Raw genomic sequence first — 14,098 nt, 5'->3', positions numbered from 1 at the left:
TCCTTTATTTTATTTGGGTTTCTTTGGCCTCTTTTATTTATTTATTTATTTTCATCTGGAGTCTCATCCCGACTTGCGGGGGAATCATAGTCTCCATCATCCTTTCCTCACTGGGACAATGCTCTAATAATGATGATCATCACACTTTTATTTTTCTTACAACTCAAAAATTACAACTTGATACTTAGAACAAAATATGACTCTATATGAATGCCTCCAGCGGTGTACCGAGATGTGCAATGATGCATGAGTGACATGTATGAAAGAATTATGAATGGTGGCTTTGCCACAAATATGATGTCGACTATATGATCATGCAAAGCAGTATAAAAATGATGAAGCGTGTCATAATAACAGAACGGTGGAAAGTTGCATGGCAATATATCTTGGAATGGCCATGGAAATGCCATAATAGGTAGGTATGGTGGTTGTTTTTAGGAAGATATATGGTGGGTTTATGGTACCGGCAAAAGTTCCGCGGTACTAGAGAGGCTAGCAATGGTGGAAGGGTGAGAGTGCGTATAATCCATGGACTCAACATTAGTCATAAAGAACTCACATACTTATTGCAAAAATCTATTAGTTATCAAAACAAAGTACTACGCGCATGCTCCTAGGGGGATAGATTGGTAGGAAAAGACCATCGCTCGTCCCCGACCGCCACTCATAAGGAAGGCAATCAATAAATCAATCATGCTCCGACTTCATCACATAACGGTTCACCATACGTGCATGCTACGGGAATCACAAACTTCAAAACAAGTATCTCTCAAATTCACAACTACTCAACTAGCATGACTCTAATATCACCATCTCCATATCTCAAAACAATTATCAAGTATCAAACTTCTCATAGTATTCAGCACACTCATAAGAGAATTTTCTTATTCTTGAATACCTAGCATATTAGGATTTTAAGCAAATTACCATGCTATTTAAGATTCTCAAAATAATATAAGTGAAGCATGAGAGTCCATCTATTTCTTCAAAATAAAACTACCACCGTGCTCTAAAAGATATAAGTGAAGCACTAGAGCAAATGACAAACTACTCCGAAAGATATAAGTGAAGATCAATGAGTAGTCGAATAATTATGCAACTATGTGAAGACTCTCTAACATTTAATAATTTCAGATCTTGGTATTCTATTCAAACAGCAAGCAAAGCAAAATAAAATGACATCTAAGAATAGCAAACATCATGTGAAGAAGCAAAAACTTAGGATCAACCGAAACTAACCGATAGTTGTTGAAGAAGAAAGGTGGGATGCTAACCGGGGCATCCCAAGCTTAGATGATTGAGACTTCTTGAAATATTATCTTGGGGTGCCTTGGGCATCCCCAAGCTTGAGCTTTCGTGTCTCCTTAATTCCTCTCATATCATGGTCTCCCTAAATCTCAAAAGCTTCATCCACACAAAACTCAACAAGGACTCGTGAGATAAGTTAGTATAAACCATTGCAAAAACCTTATCATACCCTACTGTAGCAAATCACTAAAATTATTATTCAAAATTGCATACTAAATTCCTCTTCATATTTAATAGTCCTATCCTCAAATAGAATCATTAAAGAAGCAAACATATGCAAACAATGCAAACATAACAGCAATCTGCCTAAACAGGATAGTCTGTAAAGAATGCAGCAACATCCATACTTCCCTAGCTCCAAAAATTATTAAAGAAAACTCCCACTGTAGTAAATTTATCAGATCTTAATATTCAAAAGGTTTCAACATTTTATCACATTCTGACTTTTCTAGGGAATTATTGCAACAGCGGTAAAATTTCTGTTTTCAAACAGCAACACGAAGACTTGTAACATAGGCATAGTAAAGACTATTAATGCCACTTTTATTGAAATAAAAGATGCAAAACATTGTTCTAAATAACAGCAAGAAAATCCTAATAAATTGACTCTCCAAGCAAAACACATATCATGTGGCAAATAAAAATATAGCTCCAAGTAAAGTTACCGATGAACGAAGACGAAAGAGGGGATGCCTTCCGGGGCATCCCCAAGCTTAGGCTCTTGGCTATCCTTGAATATTACCTTGGGGTGCCTTGGGAATCCCCAAGCTTAGGCTCTTTCCACTCCTTATTCCATAGTCCATCGAATCCTTACCCAAAACTTGAAAACTTCACAACACAAAACTTAAAGTAGAAAACTCGTAAGCTCCGTTAGTATAAGAAATAAATCACCACTTCAAGGTACTGTAATGAACTCATCCTTAATTTATATTGGTGTTAAACCTACTGTATTCCAACTTCTCTATGGTTTATAAACTATTTTACTAGCCATAGATTCGTCAAAAGAAGTAAACAACACATGAAAAACAGAATCTGTCAAAAACAGAACAGTCTGTAGTAATCTGGGTCAAACGTATACGTCTTGAACTCATAAAATTCTCAAATAAATTTCTGGACCTGAGAAATTTATCTATTAATCATCTTCAAAAAGAATTAACTAAATATCACTCTCCAAATAAAAATGGCAGCAATTCTCGTGAGCGCTAAAGTTTCTGTTTTTGACAGCATGATCAACAAGACTTTCCCCAAGTCTTCCCAAAGGTTCTACTTGGACAAACACTAACTAAAAGCATAAAACTACATCTAAACAGAGGCTAGATGGATTATTTATTACTAAATAGTAACAAAAAGCAAGGAATAAAAATAAAATTGGGTTGCCTCCCAACAAGCGCTATCGTTTAACGCCCCTAGCTAGGCATGATGATTTCAATGATGCTCACATAAAAGATAAGGATTGAAACATAAAGAGAGCATCATGAAGAATATGACTAGCACATTTAAGTCTAACCCACTTCCTATGCATAGGTATTTTGTGAGCAAACAACTTATGGGAACAAGAATCAACTTGCATAGGAAGGTAAAACAAGCATAACTTCAAAATTTTAAGCACATAGAGAGGAAACTTGATATTATTGCAATTCCTACAAGCATATATTCCTCCCTCATAATAATTTTCAGTAGCATAATGAATGAATTCAAAAATATAACCAGCACCTAAAGCATTCTTTTCATGATCTACAAGCATATAAATTTTATTACTCTCCACATAAGCAAGATTCTTCTCATTCTGGACAATGGGAGTATCATAAGAGACTTGGATACTATAAATTGTTTCCACATTAAAAGAGTAATGTTCAGAAAAGTGGTAACCATAATCATGACAAGTTTTATAAATATAATACTCACTACTTTTTATAGCACATGTATCATCATAATAATTATCATAAGTAGGAGGCATGTTATCATCATTATAAACTTGCATATCAAAACTTGGGAGACTAAAAATATCATCTTCATTAATCATAGCTTCCCCAAGCTTGGGACAAACATTAATTGCAGCAAATATATTCTCAAAAACATCATCTTCATCAAACATAGCATCCCCAAGCTTGGGCCTTTTCATATCATAAGCATAATCACTCTCATCATTAATAGTATAGATAGCACCAATAGTATAGCAATTATAATATTCTTCCAAGCAAGTGCCAAAAAGATTTTCAAGATCATAAGAAGTGTCATTATCTTCCCAATCATAATCATCACAACAAGCAATAGGCATAACGAGATCATCATCAAGTGTATCATTTTCATGAGGCACAACAATAATAGGAGCAACTTTATTTGGGAGAGATACCTTTTTACCTCTCTTCCTTTTTCTTTTCTTCTTCTTCACCACATCATGTGTGGGTTCAATCCTCTTTTTGGAGCTCCTTATTAATGATATTGGTTGAATAGAGGGATCCTCTTCGTTACCTGATTCCTCATAAGAAATAATAGGAGAATATTGGGAAGTCTCTTCCCTTTCGTTAGCATTCTCTTCATCTTCTATTTGTTTTGTTTTCTTTATGCAATTGGCAATATAAGGATTTTCAATGCAATTCACCGTGCAATACATATAAATTTCCTCTAGATCAAAATGAAGAACTTTATCAAGGGAAAATTTTGGAATATCCTTAGTTCTAAGTTTAATTTCTTCATAACCCAAGGGCAAACTAAGTTCATTATGATGTGCAAGGGAAATCAAGTCATCACAATTTTTGGACACGATACGCTCATGAAACAATTTGCATTGGGTACTAAAATGATCACGTTCATTGCAAAGTTCACAAGTAGGGCTAAGAAAATATAAATTTTCAGCACATTCATCTAGCTCTTCCTGCAACAATTTGGTTTCTAAGTACTTATGCCTCTTGCAATATCTATCTTCCCTATTTGGTGCGTACTTGCAAACCCAGTCTACTCCACAAAATTGACATGTTTATAGGAGGCATTTTCATCATAACTAGTGCAATCATCATTAGCATCATGGATATTCAAAGAATTCGTACTAACAACATTGCTATCAAGCTCATCATTCAAATATTTAGTGCCAAACATTTTAGAGATCTCTTCTTCTAGCACTTGAGCACAATTATCCTTTCCATCATACTCACGAAAGATATTAAAAAGATGAAGCGTATGAGACAAACTCAATTCCATTTTTTTGTAGTTTTCTTTTATAAACTAAACTAGTGATAAAACAAGAAACTAAAAGACTCGATTGCAAGATCTAAAGATATACCTTCAAGCACTCACCTCCCCGGCAACGGCGCCAGAAAAGAGCTTGATGTCTACTACACAACCTTCTTCTTGTAGACGTTGTTGGGCCTCCAAGTGCGGAGGTTTGTAGGACAGTAGCAAATTTCCCTCAAGTGGATGACCTAAGGTTTATCAATCTGTAGGAGGCGTAGGATGAAGATGGTCTCTCTAAAGCAACCCTGCAACCAAATAAAAAAGAGTCTCTTGTGTCCCCAACACACCCAATACAATGGTAAATTGTATAGGTGCACTAGTTCGGCGAAGAGATGGTGATACAAGTGCAATATGGATGGTAGATAAAGGTATTTGTAATCTGAAAATATAAAAACAGCAAGGTAACTAATGATAAAAGTGAGCGTAAACGGTATTGCAATGCGTTGAAACAAGGCCTAGGGTTCATACTTTCACTAGTGTAAGTCCTCTCAACAATAATAACATAATTGGATCATATAACTATCCCTCAACATGCAATAAAGAGTCACTCCAAAGTCACTAATAGTGGAGAACGAACGAAGAGATTATGGTAGGGTACGAAACCACCTCAATGTTAATCTTTCCAATCAATCCATTGGGCTATTCCTATAAGAGTCACAAATAGCCCTAGAGTTCATACTAGAATAACACCTTAAGACACAAATCAACCAAAACCCTAATGTCACCTAGATACTCCAATGTCACCTCAAGTATCCGTGGGTATGATTATGCGATATGCATCACACAATCTCAGATTCATCTATTCAACCAACACATAGAACCTCAAAGAGTGCCCCAAAGTTTCTACCGGAGAATCACGACGAAAACGTGTGCCAACCTGAAGGAAATATGCCCTAGAGGCAATAATAATGTTATTATTTAATTTCCTTATATCATGATAAATGTTTATTATTCATGCTAGAATTGTATTATCCGGAAACATAATACTTGTGTGAATACATAGACAAACTAAACGTCACTAGTATGCCTCTACTTGACTAGCTCATTAATCAAAGATGGATATGTTTCCTAACCATAGACATGTGTTGTCATTTGATTAACGGGATCACATTATTAGGAGAATGATGTGATTGACATGACCCATTCCATTAGCTTAGCACCCGATCGTTTAGTATGTTGCTATTGCTTTCTTCATGACTTATACATGTTCCTATGACTATGAGATTATGCAACTCCCGTTTGTCGGAGGAACACTTTGTGAGCTACCAAACGTCACAACGTAACTGGGTGATTATAAAGGAGCTCTACAGGTGTCTCCAAAGGTAAATGTTGGGTTGACGTATTTCGAGATTAGGATTTGTCACTCCGATTGTCGGAGAGGTATCTCTGGGCCCTCTCGGTAATGCACATCACATAAGCCTTGCAAGCATTGCAACTAATAAGTTAGTTGCGAGATGATGTATTACAAAACGAGTAAAGAGACTTGCCGGTAATGAGATTGAACTAGGTATTGAGATACCGACGATCGAATCTCGGGCAAGTAACATACCGATGACAAAGGGAACAACGTATGTTGTTATGCGGTCTGACCGATAAAGATCTTCGTAGAATATGTGGGAGCCAATATGAGCATCCAGGTTCCGCTATTGGTTATTGACCGGAGACATGTCTCGGTCATGTCTACATTGTTCTCGAACCCGTAGGGTCCGCACGCTTAAGGTTTCGATGACAGTTATATTATGAGTTTATGAGTTTTGATGTACCGAAGTTAGTTCGGAGTCCCGGATGTGATCACGGACATGACGAGGAGTCTCGAAATGGTTGAGACATAAAGATTGATATATTGGACGGCTATATTCGGACACCGGAAGTGTTCCGGGTGATTTCGGAGAAAACCGGAGAGCCGGAGGGTTACCGGAACCCCCCGGGAGAAGTAATGGGCCATATGGGCCTTAGTGGAGAGAGAGAAGGGCAGCCAGGGTGGGCCGCGTGCCTCCTCCCCCTGGTCCGAATTGGACTAGGAGAGGGGGGGTGGCGCCCCCCTTTCCTTCTCCCTCCCCACTTCCTTCCCCCTCCTAGTAGGAGTCCTACTCCTACTAGGAGGAGGACTCCTCCTTGGTGCGCCATAGGGCCGGCCGGCCTCCTCCCCTTGCTCCTTTATATACGGGGGCAGGGGGCACCCCTAAACACACAAGTTGATCCACGTGATCATTTTCTTAGCCGTGTGCGGTGCCTCCTTCCACCATAATCCTCGATAATATTGTAGTGGTGCTTAGGCAAAGCCCTGCGACAGTTGAACATCAAGATCGTCACCACGCCGTCGTGCTGACGGAACTCTTCCCCGACACTTTGTTGGATCGGAGTCCGGGGATCATCATCGAGCTGAACGTGTGCTAAAACTCGAAGGTGCCGTAGTTTCGGTGCTTGATCGATCGGGCCGTGAGGACGTACGACTACTTCCTCTACGTTGTGTCAACACTTCCCTTGCCGGTCTATGAGGGTACGTAGACAACACTCTCCCCTCTCGTTGCTATGCATCACCATGATCTTGCGTGTGCGTAGGAATTTTTTTGAAATTACTACGTTCCCCAACAGTGGCATCCGAGCCTAGGTTTTATGTGTTGATGTTATATGCACGAGTAGAACACAAGTGAGTTGTGGGCGATATAAGTCATACTGCTTACCAGCATGTCATACTTTGGTTCGGCGGTATTGTTGGACGAAGCTGCCCGGACCAACATTACGCGTACGCTTACGCGAGCCCGGTTCTCCCGACGTGCTTTGCACAAAGGTGGCTAGCGGGTGTCAGTTTCTCCAACTTTAGTTGAACCAAGTGTGGCTACGCCCGGTCCTTGCGAAGGTTAAAACAACACCAACTTGACAAACTGTCGTTGTGGTTTTGATGCGTAGGTAAGATTGGTTCTTGCTTAAGCACGTAGCAGCCACGTAAAACTTGCAACAACAAAGTAGAGGACGTCTAAATTGTTTTTGCAGGGCATGTTGTGATGTGATATGGTCAAGACATGATGCTAAATTTTATTGTATGAGATGATCATGTTTTGTAACCGAGTTATCGACAACTGGCAGGAGCCATATGGTTGTCGCTTTATTATATGCAATGCAATTGCGCTGTAATGCTTTACTTTATCACTAAGCGGTAGCGATAGTCGTGGAAGCATAAGTTTGGCGAGACGACAACGATGCTACGATGGTGATCAAGGTGTCGCGCCGGTGACGATGGTGATCATGACGGTGCTTCGAAGATGGAGATCACAAGCACAAGATGATGATGGCCATATCATATCACTTATATTGATTGCATGTGATGTTTATCTTTTATGCATCTTATCTTGCTTTGTTTGACGGTAGCATTTTAAGATGATCTCTCACTAATTATCAAGAAGTGTTCTCCCTGAGTATGCACGGTTGCGAAAGTTCTTCGTGCTGAGACACCACGTGATGATCGGGTGTGATAGGCTCTACGTTCAAATATAACGGGTGCAAAATAGTTGCACACGCGGAATACTCAGGTTATACTTGAGGAGCCAAGCATATACAGATATGGCCTCGGAACACGGAGACTGAAAGGTCGAGCATGAATCATATAGTAGATATGATCAAAATAGTGATGTTCACCAATGAAACTACTCCATCTCACGTGATGATCGGACATGATTTAGTTGATTTGGATCACGTAATCACTTAGAGGATTAGAGGGATGTCTATCTAAGTGGGAGTTCTTTAGTAATATGATTAATTGAACCTAAATTTATCATGAAGTTAGTACCTGATAGTATCTTGCTTGTTTATGTTTGATTGTAGATAGATGGCCTGTGATGTTGTTCCGTTGAATTTTAATGCGTTCCTTGAGAAAGAAAAGTTGAAAGATGATGGTAGCAATTACACGGACTGGGTCCGTAACTTGAGGATTATCCTCATTGCTGCACAGAAGAATTACGTCCTGGAAGCACCGCTGGGTGCCAGGCCTGCTGCTGGAGCAACACCAGATGTTATGAACGTCTGGCAGAGCAAAGCTGATGACTACTCGATAGTTCAGTGTGCCATGCTTTACGGCTTGGAATCGGGACATATGAGATGTTCCAGGAGTTGAAGTTAATATTTCAAGAAAATGCCCAGATTGAGAGATATGAAGTCTCCAATAAGTTCTATAGCTGCAAGATGGAGGAGAACAGTTCTGTCAGTGAGCATATACTCAAAATGTCTGGGTATAATAATCACTTGATTCAATTGGGAGTTAATATTCCATATGATTGCGTCATTGACAGAATTCTCCAATCACTGCCACCTAGCTACAAGAGCTTCGTGATGAACTATAATATGCAAGGGATGAATAAGACTATTCCCGAGCTCTTCGCAATGCTGAAAGCTGCGGAGGTAGAAATCAAGAAGGAGCATCAAGTGTTGATGGTCAACAAGACCACTAGTTTCAAGAAAAAGGGCAAAGGGAAGAAGAAGGGGAACTTCAAAAAGAACAGCAAGCAAGTTGCTACTCAAGAGAAGAAACCCAAACCTGGACCTAAGCCTGAAACTAAGTGCTTATACTGCAAGCAGACTGGTCACTGGAAGCGGAACTGCCCCAAGTATTTGGCGGATAAGAAGGATGGCAAGGTGAACAAAGGTATATGTGATATACATGTTATTGATGTGTACCTTACTAATGCTCGCAGTAGTACCTGGGTATTTGATACTGGTTCTGTTGCTAATATTTGGCAACTCGAAACAGGGACTACGGATTAAGCGAAGATTGGCTAAGGACGAGGTGACGATGCGCGTGGGAAATGGTTCCAAAGTCGATATGATCGCGGTCGGCACGCTACCTCTACATATACCTTCGGGATTAGTATTAGACCTAAATAATTGTTATTTGGTGCCAGCGTTGAGCATGAACATTATATCTGGATCTTGTTTGATGCGAGACGGTTATTCATTTAAGTCAGAGAATAATAGTTGTTCTATTTATATGAGTAATATCTTTTATGGTCATGCACCCTTAAAGAGTGGTCTATTCTTATTAAATCTCGATAGTAGTGACACACATATTCATAATGTTGAAGCCAAAAGATGCAGAGTTGATAATGATAGTGCAACTTATTTGTGGCACTGCCGTTTGGGTCATATCGGTGTAAAGCGCATGAAGAAACTCCATACTGATGGACTTTTGGAACCACTTGATTATGAATCGCTTGGTACTTGCGAACCGTGCCTTATGGGTAAGATGACGAAAACACCGTTCTCCGGTACTATGGAGAGAGCAACAGATTTTTGTTGGAAATCATACATACAGATGTATGTGGTCCGATGAATGTTGAGGCTCGTGGAGGATATCGTTATTTTCTCACATTCACAGATGACTTAAGCAGATATGGGTATATCTACTTAATGAAACATAAGTCTGAAACTTTTGAAAAGTTCAAAGAATTTCAGAGTGAAGTTGAAAATCATCGTAACAAGAAAATAAAATTCCTACGATCTGATCGTGGAGGAGAATATTTGAGTTACGAGTTTGGTGTACATTTGAAACAATGCGGAATAGTTTCGCAACTCACGCCACCCGGAACACCACAGCGTAATGGTGTGTCCGAACGTCATAATCGTACTTTACTTGATATGGTGCGATCTATGATGTCTCTTACTGATTTACTGCTATCGTTTTGGGGTTATGCTCTAGAGACGGCCGCATTCATGTTAAATAGGGCACCATCAAAATCCGTTGAGACGATGCCTTATGAACTGTAGTTTGGCAAGAAACCAAAGTTGTCGTTTCTAAAAGTTTGGGGTTGCGATGCTTATGTGAAAAAACTTCAACCTGATAAGCTCGAACCCAAATTGGAGAAATGTGTCTTCATAGGATATCCAAAGGAAACTATTGGATACACCTTCTATCACAGATCCGAAGGCAAGACTTTTGTTGCCAAATTCGGAAACTTTCTAGAGAAGGAGTTTCTCTCGAAAGAAGTTAGTGGGAGGAAAGTAGAACTTGATGAGGTAACTGTACCTGCTCCCTTATTGGAAAGTAGTACAGCACAAAAACCAGTTTCTGTGACACCTACACCAATTAGTGAGGAAGCTAATGATGATGATCATGAAACTTCAGAACAAGATACTACTGAACCTCGTAGATCAACCAGAGTAAGATCTGCACCAGAGTGGTACGGTAATCCCGTTCTGGGAGTCATGTTACTAGATCATGATGAACCTACGAACTATGGAGAAGTGATGGTGAGCCCAGATTCCGCAAAATGGCTTGAAGCCATGAAATCTGAGATGGGATCCATGTATGAGAACAAAGTATGGACTTTGGTTGACTTGCCTAATGATCGGCAAGCAATTGAGAATAAATGGATCTTCAAGAAGAAGGCTGACGCTGACGGTAATGTTACTGTCTACAAAGCTCGACTTGTCGCAAAAGGTTTTCGACAAGTTCAAGGGATTGACTACGATGAGACCTTCTCTCCCGTAGCGATGCTTAAGTCTGTCCGAATCATGTTAGCAATTGCCGCATTTTATGATTATGAAATTTGGTAGATGGATGTCAAAACTGCATTCCTGAATGGATTTCTGGAAGAAGAGTTGTATATGATGCAGCCGGAAGGTTTTGTCGATCCAAAGGAAGCTAACAAAGTGTGAAAGATCCAGCGATCCATTTGTGGACTAGTGCAAGCCTCTCGGAGTTGGAATAAACGCTTTGATAGTGGGATCAAAGCATTTGGTTTTATACAGACTTTTGGAGAAGTCTGTATTTACAAGAAAGTGAGTGGGAGCTCTGTAGCATTTCTGATATTATATGTAGATGACATATTACTAATCGGAAATGATATAGAATTTCTGGATAGCATAAAGGGATACTTGAATAAGAGTTTTTCAATGAAAGACCTCGGTGAAGCTGCCTACATATTGGGCATCAAGATCTATAGAGACAGATCAAGACACTTAATTGGACTTTCACAAAGCACATACCTTGACAAAGTTTTGAAAAAGTTCAAAATGGATCAAGCAAAGAAAGGATTCTTGCCTGTGTTACAAGGTGTGAAATTGAGTAAGACTCAATACCCGACCAATGCAGAAGATAGAGAGAAAATGAAAGATGTTCCCTATGCTTCAGCCATAGGCTCTATCATGTATGCAATGCTGTGTACCAGACCTGATGTGTGTCTTGCTATAAGTCTAGCAGGGAGGTACCAAAGTAATCCAGGAGTGGATCACTGGACAGCGGTCAAGAACATCCTGAAATACCTGAAAAGGACTAAGGATATGTTTCTCATATATGGAGGTGAGAAAGAGCTCATCGTAAATGGTTACGTTGATGCAAGCTTTGACACTGATCCGGACGATTCTAAATCGCAAACCGGATACGTGTTTATATTAAACGGTGGAGCTGTCAGTTGGTGCAGTTCTAAACAAAGCGTTGTGGCAGGATCTACATGTGAAGCGGAGTACATAGCTGCTTTGGAAGCAGCAAACGAAGGAGTCTGGATGAAGGAGTTCATATCCGATCTAGGTGTCATACCTAGTGCATCGGGTCCAATGAAAATCTTTTGTGACAATACTGGTGCAATTGCCTTGGCAAAGGAATCCAGATTTCACAAGAGAACCAAGCACATTAAGAGACGCTTCAATTCCATCCGGGATCTAGTCCAGGTGGGAGACATAGAGATTTGCAAGATACATACGGATCCGAATGTTGCAGACCCATTGACTAAGCCTCTTCCACGAGCAAAACATGATCAGCACCAAAGCTCCATGGGTGTTAGAATCATTACTGTGTAATCTAGATTATTGACTCTAGTGCAAGTGGGAGACTGAAGGAAATATGCCCTAGAGGCAATAATAATGTTATTATTTAATTTCCTTATATCATGATAAATGTTTATTATTCATGCTAGAATTGTATTATCCGGAAACATAATACTTGTGTGAATACATAGACAAACTAAACGTCACTAGTATGCCTCTACTTGACTAGCTTGTTAATCAAAGATGGTTATGTTTCCTAACCATAGACATGTGTTGTCATTTGATTAACGGGATCACATTATTAGGAGAATGATGTGATTGACATGACCCATTCCATTAGCTTAGCGCACCCGATCGTTTAGTATGTTGCTATTGCTTTCTTCATGACTTATACATGTTCCTATGACTATGAGATTATGCAACTCCCGTTTGCCAGGAACACTTTGTGTGCTACCAAACGTCACAACGTAACTGGGTGATTATAAAGGAGCTCTACAGGTGTCTCCAAAGGTAAATGTTGGGTTGGCGTATTTCGAGATTAGGATTTGTCACTCCGATTGTCGGAGAGGTATCTCTGGGCCCTCTCGGTAATGCACATCACATAAGCCTTGCAAGCATTGCAACTAATGAGTTAGTTGCGAGATGATGTATTACGAAACGAGTAAAGAGACTTGCCGGTAACGAGATTGAACTAGGTATTGAGATACCGACGATCGAATCTCGGGCAAGTAACATACCGATGACAAAGGGAACAACGTATGTTGTTATGCGGTCTGACCGATAAAGATCTTCGTAGAATATGTGGGAGCCAATATGAGCATCCAGGTTCCGCTATTGGTTATTGACCGGAGACATGTCTCGGTCATGTCTACATTGTTCTCGAACCCGTAGGGTCCGCACGCTTAAGTTTCGATGACGATAGTTATATTATGCGTTTATGATTTTTGATGTACCGAAGTTAGTTCGGAGTCCCGGATGTGATCACGGACATGACGAGGAGTCTCGAAATGGTCGAGACATAAAGATTGATATATTGGACGGCTATATTCGGACACCGGAAGTGTTCCGGGTGATTTCGGAGAAAACCGGAGAGCCGGAGGGTTACCGGACCCCCCCCCCCAGGAGAAGTAATGGGCCATATGGGCCTTAGTGGAGAGAGAGAAGGGCAGCCAGGGTGGGCCGCGCGCCTCCTCCCCTCCTGGTCCAAATTGGACTAGGAGAGGGGGCGGCGCCCCCATTTCCTTCTCCCTCCCCACTTCCTTCCCCCTCCTAGTAGGAGTCCTACTCCTACTAGGAGGAGGACTCTTCCTTGGTGCGCCATAGGGCCGGCTGGCCTCCTCCCCTTGCTCCTTTATATATGGGGGTAGGGGGCACCCCTAAACACACAACTTGATCCACGTGATCGTTTTCTTAGCCGTGTGCGGTGCCCCCTTCCACCATAATCCTCGATAATATTGTAGTGGTGCTTAGGCGAAGCCCTGCGACAGTTGAACATCAAGATCATCACCACCCCGTCGTGCTGACGGAACTCTTCCCCGACACTTTGCTGGATCGGAGTCCGGGGATCGTCATCAAGCTGAACGTGTGCTAGAACTCGGAGGTGCCGTACGTTCGGTGCTTGGATCGGTCGGATCGAGAAGACGTACGACTGCTTCGTCTACGTTGTGTCAACACTTCCGTTGCCGGTCTACGAGGGTACGTAGACAACACTCTCCCCTCTTGTTGCTATGCATCACCATGATCTTGCGTGTGCGTAGGAATTTTTTTGAAATTACTACGTTCCCCAACACAACCCCTATGCATA

This window comes from Triticum urartu, chromosome 7 (genome assembly GCF_003073215.2).
Source record: "Triticum urartu cultivar G1812 chromosome 7, Tu2.1, whole genome shotgun sequence".
NCBI classification, from domain to species: Eukaryota; Viridiplantae; Streptophyta; class Magnoliopsida; order Poales; family Poaceae; genus Triticum; species Triticum urartu.
Note: the sequence above shows the minus strand (reverse complement) of the source record.